The 12,790-nt window shown below is 47.8% G+C and overlaps 1 protein-coding gene across 10 annotated transcripts in view; it reads right to left on the bottom strand.

Annotated features, from left to right (window-relative positions):
• The window catches only part of KLC1 (kinesin light chain 1), a 66,005-nt gene extending 53,771 nt beyond the window's left edge, over window positions 1-12,234 (bottom strand). For 6 of the 10 annotated variants that reach the window (XM_039255796.1, XM_039255800.1, XM_039255797.1 and 3 more), the window contains exon 1: window positions 11,957-12,233. The gene's annotated coding sequence lies outside the window, so the exon portion shown is untranslated. Of the gene's footprint in view, window positions 1-11,956 lie in introns of all 10 variants that reach the window. The other 4 variants (XM_039255799.1, XM_039255803.1, XM_039255805.1 and 1 more) reach the window with 2 other exon arrangements.
• Window positions 12,235-12,790: the final 556 nt, after the last annotated feature.

The following is a 12,790-nucleotide window of genomic DNA, read 5'->3' as shown; positions in this document are numbered from 1 at the left end:
TTTATGGTATTTTGTTACAGCCACCCAAAGAGACCAAGACGTTCAGTATCATGGAACTCAAGATTACAGAGTGTGTTCTGCATTAAGTAATACAAGTGTCAAAACTTTCAATGATTTCGGCTCAGGCCATCATTTCATGGTTCATGAGATTGAGCCCTGCACTTCTAGCGTGGAGCCTGCCTGGGCTCCCCCCCACCCCTTGCTGTTCCTCCCCAATTCATACACACACACGCTTTCTCTCTAAAAATTAAAAAATCAAGTGAAGGACCAATCAGTTCCACCACTGGGTAATTACCCAAGAAAACTGAAAACAGGGTTATGTAAAAACTTGCACACAAATGGTCCAAAACCAATGCTGGACAAATGTAGAACTTTTACACCAATAGCCTGGCATTATTCATAACAGCCAAAATGTTGTCTATCCACACAATGAAATATTACTTGGCTATAAAAAGGAACAAAATACTGATCCATGCTACAGCGTGGTTGGACCTCACAAAAATGTACTTAAGTGAACCATGCCAGACACAAAAGGCCACGTATCGCACAATTCCATTTATATGAACTGTCTACAGAGACAGAGGTAGATTCATGGTTGCCAAGGGCTAGAGGGAGAGAAGGGTGGTGAGTGACTGCTAATGAGTTCAGGGTTTCTTTCTGGGGTTATAAAATATTCTAGAATCAGGGTCGCCTGGGGGACTCAGTCAGTTAAGCATCCAACCTCGGCTCAGGTCATGATCTCACGGTTCATGGGTTCGAGCCCCGCGTCGGGCTCTATGCTGACAGCTTAGGGCCTGGAGCTGCTTCAGATTCTGTGTGTGTGTCTCTCTCTCTACCCTTTCCCCTCTCACACTCTGTTTCTCCCTTTCTCTCTCAAAAATGAATAAACATTTTAAAAAATTCTAGAATCAGAAGTTTGTATGACTCTGTGAATTTTTTCATAATAGGAAAATTTCAGTACAACATACCCAGAATTTTAAAAAGTTTTTACTGTTTATTCATTTTTGAGAGAAACACTGAGCATGTGCAGGGGAGGGCCAGAAAGAGAGGGAAACACAGAATTCGAAGCACCCCAAATTTAGTGATTCTTGTTTGGAAAAGAGTAGGCAATATATAGCTGGCTAAAATATATCTATTACTACAATACAATGTTATATTTAGAAAACAAAATAACTCACCACTGCAAGCCTACAAAGGGGTGTAACATTAGTCTTTCTATTCAAAGATGTCATGGTTGGAAGACAATTGATACCCTCTAGGAGGCCTTTTTGGATTTGGCTTAAAATGTGAACCTTAACTTTGTTATCTAAGCTAGGGGAGTAACACTCCTCCTCCCCACTGTTTAACCTCTCCTGCCTTCACCGAAAAATCAGAAAATTCAGGAATCAGGAGTGCCTAAGTGGCTCAGTCAGATAAGCATCCGATTCTTGGTTCTGGTTCAGGTCATGATCTCACGGTTCATGGGTTGAAGCCGTGCATCAGGCTCTGCGCTGACAGCAAGCAGACTGCTGGGGATGGCTTTCTCCTTCCCTCTCTCATGGTTCTCCTCGCTCTCTCTCTCCTTCTCTCTCATAATAATAAATAACTCAAGAACCACTGTTTGTTTTCACATCTTTTTTTTTTTAAAGTAATCCATATGCCCAACGTGGGGCTTGAACTTACAACCCCAAGCGTCACATGCTCTTCCAAGCACCCCACTTCCACCTCTTTTTTTTTTTTTAATGTTTTTTATTTATTTCTGAGAGAGAAAGAGAGACAGCATGAGCAGGGGAAGGTGAGAGGGTGAGTGAGTGAGAGAGAGAAAGAGAGAGAGAGAGAGAGAGAGAAATGCAGAATCTGAAGCAGGCTCCAAGCTCTGAGCTATCTGTCAGCACAGAGCCCAACGCGAGGCTCGAACCTACGAACCATGAGATCATGACCTGAGCTGAAGTCGGATGCTTAACCGACTGAGCCACCCAGACGCCCCACACTTTCACCTCTTTTTAAGCAAGTAATATTCCCCCCTTGATTCTGCACTATATAATTTTTGTTCTGCAACTTCAGAACCAAAAACTAAGTACATTTTTACCTCGAATACTACCATTGGTCACTTTTCTTTTTTGTCATAACAAATAATGTGTTCTGTTTTTTGGAAGTTCCTAAATAAACTGAAGAGGACTTGAGATTTTTTCGTTTATCAAAAGGGGAACATGGGATAAAAATATTGGGAAATTAAGTTTTCTGTGATTTCTTGACGAAGCTAAAACAGATTAGTCCCAAAATGGGGTTTTCGGTTTTGTTTTCTTTGGTATGTATCATTAATTAACTGACTGGGTGGCTCAGTCAGTTGAGCATCTGACTTTGGCTCAGGTCATGATCTTGTGGTTCATGGGTTCAAGCCCCACAAAGGGCTCTGTGCTGACAGCATTAGCCCACATTGGATCCTTTCTCCCTATCTCTCTCTGCCCCTCCCCTACTCTCTTTCTCAAAAATAAATAAACATTTAAAAAAAAAAAAAGAATCACTAAGTTCTACTCAAGGGAAGATATTCTCCATCAGGCACATCCTGATAAGAAACTTCATCTCTGGGCTGTCTCTGAGTTGACAGAGATAGCTGGGAGAGACAGCTGAGAGAGACAAACCCAGAGCCTGCCACAAACCCATTACAGAATGGAAATTTTATGGACTCATCATTTTCTTCTTGTACCACTGTATCTCCTCCAATCTGATCTTCCTCAAACCTAATCTAACTTAATCTAACCCTTTCATCTCCTCTTCTAAACTGAAATCACAAGAATAAGTTGAATGAATGAATCGTGCTGGCCTAAAGATCACAAAAATCTATGAGTGAATGTTTTAATATTAAAGACGCCATAGGGGCGCCTGGGTGGCTTAGTCGGTTAAGCGTCCGACTTTCGCTTAGGTCATGATCTCGCGGTTCGTGGGTTCGAGCGCCNATCTGTTTTAAAAATTAAGCTAGAGGTGCCTGGGTGGTGCAGTAGGTTAAGCATCCCAATTGGGCTCAGGTCATGAACTCACAGTTAGTGAGTTTGAGCCCTGTATCAGAAATTGTACTGGGCGCCCGGGTGGCGTAGTTGGTTAAGCGTCCGACTTTCGCTCGGGTCATGATCTCGCGGTTCGTGGGTTCGAGCCCCGCGTCGGGCTCTGTGCGGACTGCCAGCTCAGAGCCTGGAACCTGTTTCAGAGTCTGTGACTCCCTCTCTCTCTGACCCTCCCCTGCTCACGCTGTCTCTCTCTCTCTCTCCTAGAAATAAATAAAACATTAAAAAAAAAAAAAAGACGCCATAATTAACAAGGTCTAGGAATTTGTTTCCATCTCAAAACTATAAACCACTGGATGAAACAAGAGGCGTGCATCTGCACGCCTGGACTCTATTGTGGATGCCCTTACAGAATTCGAGAAATGAAGGCAGTCAGAACTCCCTGAGTTCTTTCCCCACAGCCATGCTCAGAAAGCCAAGTGTGGTTCTGTTCTAAAATCAGCCCACTGCTCAGTGTGCAGTTCTTCTAACCCCACAACACCCCAGCCACACTACCACGTGAAGCGCACATACACCCATGTGCATACCGACTTTGCTGGTCAATGACCACACAGCACCTAAGGAAAGAGTTTCACAAGAGGGCCGTGTCCCCCATCAGCTGGTCAGGTGCCCACCCCACTGTCAGGCAGGGCTCCTGGCCACAGATGGGCAGTGCATTAGGTCATTCAGTTTGCCATGGGAATATAGACCCAGCTCTTCAGATGCAAATTTTAAGCATGACAAACCACAGAAAAGTGTACTACATGAAAATACAGGAGAACATGCTTTTTCCTAAATCAAGAATGAGTAAGACCAAATGACGCAGACGTCTCTATTACAAGTCTTTGAGCAAACAAAAAGGAAAAACAGTTTCATCGGACAGTGTGACTAAGAAAGTACAAAACACAGGGTGTTATGGGAGCCTGGAGAAAAAAAATAGAGAGAGCATTCATTATGTAGCTAAAAAACAGCATTTTTATTTCAAAATGAAACATGACAGGGGCATGCAGGTGGCAGTCAGTTGTGTCCAACTCTTGATTTTGGCTCAGGTCATGATCTCACTGTACCTAAGTTCAAGCCCAGTGTAGGGCTCTGTGCTGACAGCAAGGAGCCTGCTTGGGATTCTTCCTCTCTCCCTCCTCTGCTCATACTCGTGCACACATACTTTCTTTCTAAAATAATTTAAAAATTTTTTTAAATTTATTTCAAGAGAGTGCATGTGAGGGGCGCCTGGGTGGCTTAGTCGGTTAAGCGTCCGACTTTCGCTTAGGTCATGATCTAGCGGTTCATGGGTTCGAGCCCTGCATCGGGCTCTGTGCTGACTGCCAGCTCAGAGCCTGGAGCCTGTTTCAGTCTGTGACTCCCTCTCTCTCTGACCCTCCCCTGCTCACGCTGTCTCTCTCTCTCCTAGAAATAAAAACATTAAAAAAAAAAAAGAGAGAGAGAGTGCATGTGAGCAAGAGAACGGCAGAGAGGGAGAGAGAATCCCAAGCAGGCTCCACACTGTCTGCAGGGACTCCAACATGGGGCTTGGACCCACGATCCATGAGATCATGACCTGAGCTGAAAGAAATCAAGAGTCAGACACTTAACTGACTCGAGCCCCCCAGGTGCCCCCACTATTAAAACAGTTTTAAGAAGCATCTGGCTGGCTCAGTCTGTGAAGCATGAGACCCTGATCTCGGGGTTATGAGTTCGAGCCCACGTTGGGTGTAGAGATTACTTAATAATAAAAATAAAATATCTTAATATATATATATATATTTGGGGCACCTGGGTGGCTCAGTTGGTTAAGTATCCAACTCAACTTCAGCTGAGGTCACGATCTCATGGTTAGTGAGTCTGAGCCCCGCCATCAGGCTCTGCACTGACAATGCAGAGCCTGCTTAGGATTCTCTCTCTCCCTCTCTCTCTCTCTCTCTCCTTCTCTCACTAAGATAAATAAATAAACTTGCGCCTGGGTGGCTCAGTTAGTTGGGCGTCCAACTTCGGCTCAGGTCATGATTTCGCAGTTCGTGGGTTTGAGCCCCGTGTCGGGCTCTGTGCTGACAGCTCAGAGCCTGGAGCCTGTTTCAGATTCTGCGTCTCCCTCTCTCTCTGACCCTCCCCTGCTCATGCTGTCTCTTTCAGAAATAAATAAAACGTTAAAAAAAAAAAACCTTTTTTAAAATAAAATTATAACAATTTTTAGTAAAAATAAATATATATTTTTTAAAATCAGTTTCCTTGGGAGAAAGGAAATGGGAAAAAGGACAATTCACTTATATCTTACATCTTTCATTTTCCCAAAAAAGCATATATTTTTTAATGGCTTAAAAATAGATAAGACAAAAAAAAAAAAGGTAAGACAACAGAAAGCAGGAACCATAAAAGAAAAAAATTAATAAAGTGGAATTCATTAAAACTTAAAATTACTGGTTATGAAAAAGGCACAGCCAAATAACATACAATTAAGCCCTAGACTGGGAAAAAGTATTTGCAACATACGCATCTGGTAAAAGACTCATACTCAAATAGGCAAGGAATTCCTATATCAATAAAATGACCCGACTTTACACGGGTAGCCTTAACAGACACTTCACAGAAGCAGGTGCATGTGAATAAGTGTGCTCATCACCATTAGTCATCAGGGAAACGCGCACTGAGCCCCTAACAAGATGCCACTACACACCCACTAGATTGTGAAAACGGAGAGAGGCGATACCAAATGCCAGAGAGGGCACGGAGCAACCAGAAGAACACTCACACACTGCGGGCCCACGCATAAAATGTACAAGCACTTTGGGTCTGTTAATCACACATCTACCCTAGGAGCAATCCCACTCCCTATTTAACCAAAAGAGAGGAAAATGTACGTCCACACGGTCTCACACAAGAACAGGTGGCCCCCCAGATGTGCATCTGGAGGAAAATGGCTACACTATGTGTGGCGGCTCCCCCCAACAGCACATCACTCAGGAACAGAGCGGGACCACCCACTGACACATCCAACACCACCGCCACAGATGCTGAAAGAAGCTGATGCAAAACATATACATTGTATAATCTCATGTACATTACATTCTAGAATAGGAACAATGGACCGGGATATAAAAATCAGACCAGTGGGACACCTGGGTGTTTAGCTTAGCGTCAGATCCTGACTTTGGCTCACACCACGATCTCAGTTTTGTGGGTTCGAACCTGGCGTCAGGCTCTGCACACTGATGGCCTGGAGCCTGCTTAGGGGTTCTCCCTCATTCCCTCTGCCCCCCCCCACTCGCTCTCTCAAAATAAACAAATTAAAAAAAAATTAAAAAATAGTCAAATTCACACTGAGGTAGAACTGTGTTTGGAGTTGGGGAGGTCAGGGATGGAAAGTTATTATTTAATGGCCATCGAGTTTTTGTTTTGTAAGATGAAAATGTTCTAGACATCAGTTGTACAACAATGTAAATATACTGAATTTTTTACCACATCTGTAAAAGAATAGAAATGAACACTTTCCCCATTTGGTCAATGCTACAAATCCTTTCAGGCAGGCAGAATGAGGGAATTTAAGAAAAAACCCCCCACCTGGATTCACCATAAAAATGAAGGCTCAGTCAGCTTCCACTATCCCTTCCTCCAGGCCCGACTGAAGAACACGCACTACAACGCCAACGTGGTGGCTGACACAGCACACATTAGACAGCAACCCCAAGGGGTCACCACGGACACACTCCATCACTTGGGCCTCTGAAATGCAACTGGCCAAGGACTTCCGGGTGAAGGCAACTGGAGCCCAGCATTACTGTGATTACTGACAGCAAAGTGGCTCTGAGCGTGAAGTGCGCAAGCAAAATTACTGGCACGAGAAGCCTGACCTCACAGCTGCGCACGTCTGTGACCCTGTTTCCTCCGCAGTACAATGGAGGTGAGTGCCACCGCACCCATTTTATCTGCTTTAGGTTAGCCTCACCGCCATCAGCTTTATTAGCAGTGGTACAGGGACTCCAGAGAGGCTGGGACATAAATTTACACCTTATGCAATCAGGGAACAATCCAAGGTTTAAACTGAGGTAACCGGAATATTTTAGAACCAAGAAAACAACTTATACTTTACATATGCACTTAACTTGGCTTAAAATGCTTGTTCTATTGATATTAACCTGCCTGCTTTATTTTTTAAGTATGGACAACCACCAAGCATATTTAAAAGCACAGATCCAAACTGCTTTCACCTCCCTTCAAAGTTTAGTCAAAACATAATAGTGTCATAACTTCTTAAGTTGACAGACGGTAACTACATTTATCAGGGTGAGCATTTTGTAACGTCTATAACCATCGAATCACTATATTGTACACCTGAAACTAATACTGTACGTCAGCTATACTTTAATTAAAATGAGTGGATTTACGGGGTGCCTGGGTGGCTTAGTCAGTTAAATGTCTGGCTCTTGCTTGTGGCTCAGGTCATGATCTCAGTTTGTGAGGCTCTGTGCTGATGGTGCGGAGCCTGCTTGAGATTCTCTCTCTCTCAAAATAAATAAATAAGTAAACTTAAAAAAATAAGTGCATTTTTAAAAATTAGCTAAGACTAGGGCGCCTGGGTTGGCTCAGTCAGTGAATATCTGACTTTGGCTCAGGTCATGATCTCGTGGTTCATAGGTTCAAGCTCCATATCAGGCTGTGCTAACAGCTCAGAGCCTGGAGGCTGCTTTGGATTCTGTCTGTCTCTCTCTCTCTCTCTCTCTCTCTCTCTCGGCCCCTCCCCCGCTCATGCTGTCTCTCTCATAAACAAACAAACATTAAAAAAAGAAATTGGGGTGGGGACACTTGGGTGGCTCAGTCAGCTTAAGCCTAAGCGTCTGATTCTTGATTTCAGCTCATGTTATGATCTTGTGGTTTGTGAGTTCGTATAGGGCTCTGTGCTGACAGCTTGGAACCTGCTTGGGATTCTGTCTCCCTCCCTCTCTGCCCCTCCCCCATTTACTCTCTCTCAAATATAAATATTTTATTTATTTTTTTTTTTCTAGGAGAGAGAGAGAGACAGCGTGAGCAGGGGAGGGTCAGAGAGAGAGGGAGTCACAGACTCTGAAACAGGCTCCAGGCTCTGAGCTAGCAGTCAGCACAGAGCCCGACGCGGGGCTCGAACCCATGAACCGCGAGATCATGACCTAAGCGGAAAGTCGGACGCTTAACCGACTAAGCCACCCAGGCACCCCTCAAATATAAATATTTTTAAAAAATTTTTAATAGTAAGACAAAAATAAAATCTTGAATTCATTTTGACAGAAGAATATATTAATTGGGAGGCTTCAGGGCAGAAAGAAACAAGGATGCCCTGGGAGAAAGCACACGGGTCGTTTCTGAATTAGCACACCTGCCCTGGGAGGTAATAGTCTCAGGAAAAATGTAAAAGGTCGCTGATAACCTCCTAGAAGCCCCCAAATCTTTGACTGCAGCCTAAATATTTGTCTTGAACTCCAAACCTGAATCTCCAACTGCCCACTATCCACTTGGGCACCCCACAAACATTTCAGATGTAACCTATCCAAAACCAAGCTCACCATCTCGTCCGCCTCTCATCTTCCCCATCTTGGTGGGTGTCACAGCCAGTGAGCCTCCTGTGAGTGACAGGGGAGTAATTCTAGATGCATTCCTTCAATAAACCCTATTAAGTGCTTATAAAAAACCCCTGCCTTTATGGAGATCGCGGATGTGAAGCGAAAGGGACAGACAATAAACAAAGAAGGTAAATAAAATGAAAGCGTACTGTAAGGACAATAGAAGTGCTAAGCGACACGGGGAAGTGGGGCCACAGGGACACGCTGAAGAGCAGGCTCGGCAGGAGCCTGGGGGTGCTTAGGTGAGGGCCAGAGCTGGAGTACAGAGGAAAGACGCGGGGGCAGAGTGCTTTCAGGACACTGGCCAAAACTTGGCAGAGGACTGACACCATCCAACTCTGCCTCAGCAGCCCGCTCTGGCCGCGAGCACAGCCGCTCTGCTTCTTCCACTGCAGCCCGACTCCTAACTCTGGTCTGGTCACTCCCACGTCAGGGCCACTCGAACCCTTGAAGCCAGCGCTAGTCCATTTGTGTCACTGTTCCCACTGTCGCTGCCCTAGTTCAGGAGCTCTCCCTCTGGAGCCACAGAGGCTCACCTTGGTTCAAATCACCCGCCACACTACCTATGCTTCCGAAAGGGTCACCTCACTCTTAAGAATCCCCCAATCCTCCTCCCTGCTCTCCTTCCCTGACCTTCTCTTTCCACCCCTGCCCGCCCCAACTTTAGTCCCCTCTACAGCAACACCGCCTCAGGGCCTCTGGCCTCTAGGCCCGCCACCACCCAACCCAGCCCTGGCATTGGGTACTTTTCTTTGAGTCTCCTACCCAGAGTCACCTTCGCAAGACACTCAGCACAGCATTTACTGTCTTTTATCTCTATTTCCCCAATACGTAGCACAGCACCTGTCATCCAGTTGTTTGTTTCTTTAAGTTTATTTATTTTTGAGAGAAAGAGTGCCAGAAAGGGGGGGGGGGGGGACAGAGGATCCAAAGCGGGTTCTGGGCTGACAGCACAGATGTGGGGCTCAAACTCACCAACCGCAATATCATGACCTGAGCCAAAGTCAGAAGTTTAACCAACTAAACCACCCAGGTGTCCAGCAGGTTCTTGACAGACATTTAAGAACAAGCTTTTGGGGTGCCTGGGTGGCTCAGACGGTTAACCATCAAACTTTGGCTCATGACCTCATGGTCCATGAGTTCGAGCCCCGTTGTCAGGCTCTGTGCTGGCAGCTCGGAGCCTGGAGCCTGCTTCCGATTCTGTGTCTCTTTCTCTCTGCCCCTCCCCTGCTCATGTTCTGTCTCTCTCTGAAAAATAAACATTTAAAAATTAAAAAAATTTTTTTTTCTGGAGACAGAGAGACAGTGTGAGCAGGGGAGGGTCAGAGAGAGAGGGAGACACAGCATCTGAAACAGACTCCAGGCTCTGAGCTAGCTGTCAGCACAGAGCCTGACACGGGGCTCGAACCCACAAACCGTTAGATCATGACCTGAACCGGTCGGCCGCTTAGCCGACTAAGCCACCCAGGCGCCCCATAAAAAATTTTAAAAAGAAAAAAGAACCAACTCTTGGTTTCATTGATTTAATGGAAAAAAAAAAAAAAGACCAAGCTTTTGTTATTTAACAGGCTAATCATTTTTATTCTATGTCCTGAAATTTGACACTTAAAATGTGCCTCTACTTCTGTTTAAGACATTACTGATGACTTCTGTGTTTCATAAAGTCCTGGCTTCTTAATCATATTCCACTCATGCTTCCCTGTTAATATGAATCCTACAAATTAATCAACTTTTACAGTCCCATACGGAAAGTTACACATTGCCTTACCTACCTTTCAGTGTTGTGAAGCATGCTTCAGAATGTCTAATTTTTTTACTGTATAATTTTAAATAACTACAGTTAAGCTTTTATTTATTTAAAAATACTTAAGATACTATGTGCCCCTCCCCAGTGGCATCTTCTCCATTCTCCTTCCTGGAGGTACCGTCTTGATTCCCATGTTTGTCTTTCTACCTTCAGCATGTGTTGTCCAGTGTTTTTACAAGGCACTTCCGCAGGTCACGGTGAAGCCACCAGCCTGGGTCCTCCACACCCTGGAGCATGACCCGGCTGCCATGCAACACCGCAACATGATGTTGCATTCTTGGATGACCTGGAGAAACTGGCTCTTAAGGGCGCCTAGCTTCCTAGCTTCCCAGGTAATTCCCCGTAATCTGACATTTTTAATATTATCATTGTATTCTTACATGTTCTTAAGAAACAGAACAATGAATCAAATTTTGCAACCTAACTGAGGCTTACTGACAACCCCTGAAAGAAGTAAATCCAGGACTGTAATAAGATCATGACACTGAAGAAGGTCTCCCAAATTCCTGATGGGTTTTTCACTGAACTATTACAATGTACTCTGAGCTAATGATTCTGAACAACGGCTTAGTCATGCTGTACCAAAAAAAAAAAAAAAGCCTTTAGAATCTCACTAATGCAAAGAATCGGGAACTGCCCTTCTATATGCTAGTTTTAATAGCTTATTTCAAATGTTCTGTTCTCACACTTTTTAAGAACATTTTTGCAAGTACTCCTTATCAAACGCGTAACATGTAAAATCCTAATGTGTTGTTTAAATAATAAAAGAATGTGCAGCAATAGTTCCATCACAAAATTACCTGGATCTACAAATCTTACCTTATAAGATCACCCAGCCCACCAGGCACTTTGTTTTTATTTTTTTAATTTTTTTTTTTAAGGAAAGAAGTGCACCAGATTTTGACAACGGCGTAAGTATTCCAGGCCCAGAGCTGCTAAGTTTCGCACGGAGAGCAACGCCAGCCCAGGGGACACTGTGCAGGACACGGACCCCGCACGCTCCCGACCCGCCCGGCAGCCCGTCGCCCGAGAGCGTGACAGGCGCGCCCGCCCAGGGCGGTGCCGCCGGGGAGGGCGGGGGCCGGAAGGAAGAGGGAGGACTCGGACAAAGCGAGCCGGGCCGGCCGCCCCTCCCCGCGCGCCGCGTTCCCGGGGGCGGCTCCGGGGGTCCGCAGCTGCTGCCGGCAGCCGCCGCCCCCGCCCGCAGCCCGGCCGAGCCCGGCCCCGGGGATGCGCACACGGGGCGGGGCCGGGACCTGCCCCGGAGACCGAGACGCGGAAGGGGCTGTGGCCGGGGCCGAAGTCCCGGCGGGCGCGGAACGCGGCTGAGGACCCCGGGCCGCGGCGCCGAGCAGGGACCAGCGAGGGGACGACAGTGGACGGGGATGAGGGGCCGGGCGGGGCCGGGGCCGGGAAGACGAGCTGAAGGGGATGTGGCTGAGGGCGGGGGGCTGAGGACCGCGGCCCGGGGAGGGGACGTGGGTGAGGACCAAACGGCACACGGACGAGGGCCGGGCCCGGGGAGGGGACCGCAGACTCACCGTGCTGCTCCCGCGGGGCCGCGCGCTCGCGCTGTCAGCACCCGGAGGTCGCGGGGCGCGTGCGCGGGGCAGGAACGCGCGGGGCCCTCCGCCTCGGCTGCCTCAGGAGCGGCGCCGCGGTCACGAGCGAGGGGCGCTGGCGCGGCCGCCCCGCAGCATCCTCGGCCGCCCGCGAGCGCTGTCCCCCGCGGCTCCTCCCCGTAGCCGCCGCCCAGCGCTCTCCGGCTCCAGCTCTGCTCTGGCTCCGCCGCTCCCGCCGCCGAAAATGGCGTCTCGGCGTCCCTCCCCCGACTCGGCGCTCCCGCCCCACAATGCCGCGCGCAGCCCGTGACGTCACTCGCCCGCCGCCGGGGGGGCGGGGCGGGGCGCCGCCTGGGAAACTGAGGACCCGGCGCTGCACAAGTTCAGGCGGACGGCCGCTTCCGACTGCGCCCCGGCCCTGCCCTCCTGCTTTCCCGTATCGGGAATGATGTTCGCAGGGTGCCATGCCCCCCCCCTTGACGCGTTTTATGTGCGCGCGTTTCAGTCGCTCTGGAACCTCCAAAGGAAGGGATCCTAAGGGGCTAGGCGAAGCCAGGATGCCTCGCTCCCTTCTCCAGGGAAACCTAGTCTTCGGTCAACGCCCTGGCCGGAGTCCCCATCTCATTTTCCCTTCGCCCCGGGGTCGTCGGATCCTCAAGAATCAGAGCTCGAGAGGAGTTTCCAGGCGCTTCCCGCAGCCCCAAAGGCCTCGCACAAATTGCACCGCTAGTGCCTGCAAGGGCAGCCGTGCTCCCCCTGCTGCTGCACGGCCAACCCCCCAAGAGTCCACACCCCCGGCCACAGTGCCACGAC

The sequence above is a fragment of the Hyaena hyaena genome, unplaced genomic scaffold (genome assembly GCF_003009895.1).
Source record: "Hyaena hyaena isolate Hyena2069 unplaced genomic scaffold, ASM300989v1 scaffold_546, whole genome shotgun sequence".
In the NCBI taxonomy this organism is placed as follows: Eukaryota; Metazoa; Chordata; class Mammalia; order Carnivora; family Hyaenidae; genus Hyaena; species Hyaena hyaena.
This window is presented reverse-complemented; position numbering and strand designations above follow the sequence as displayed.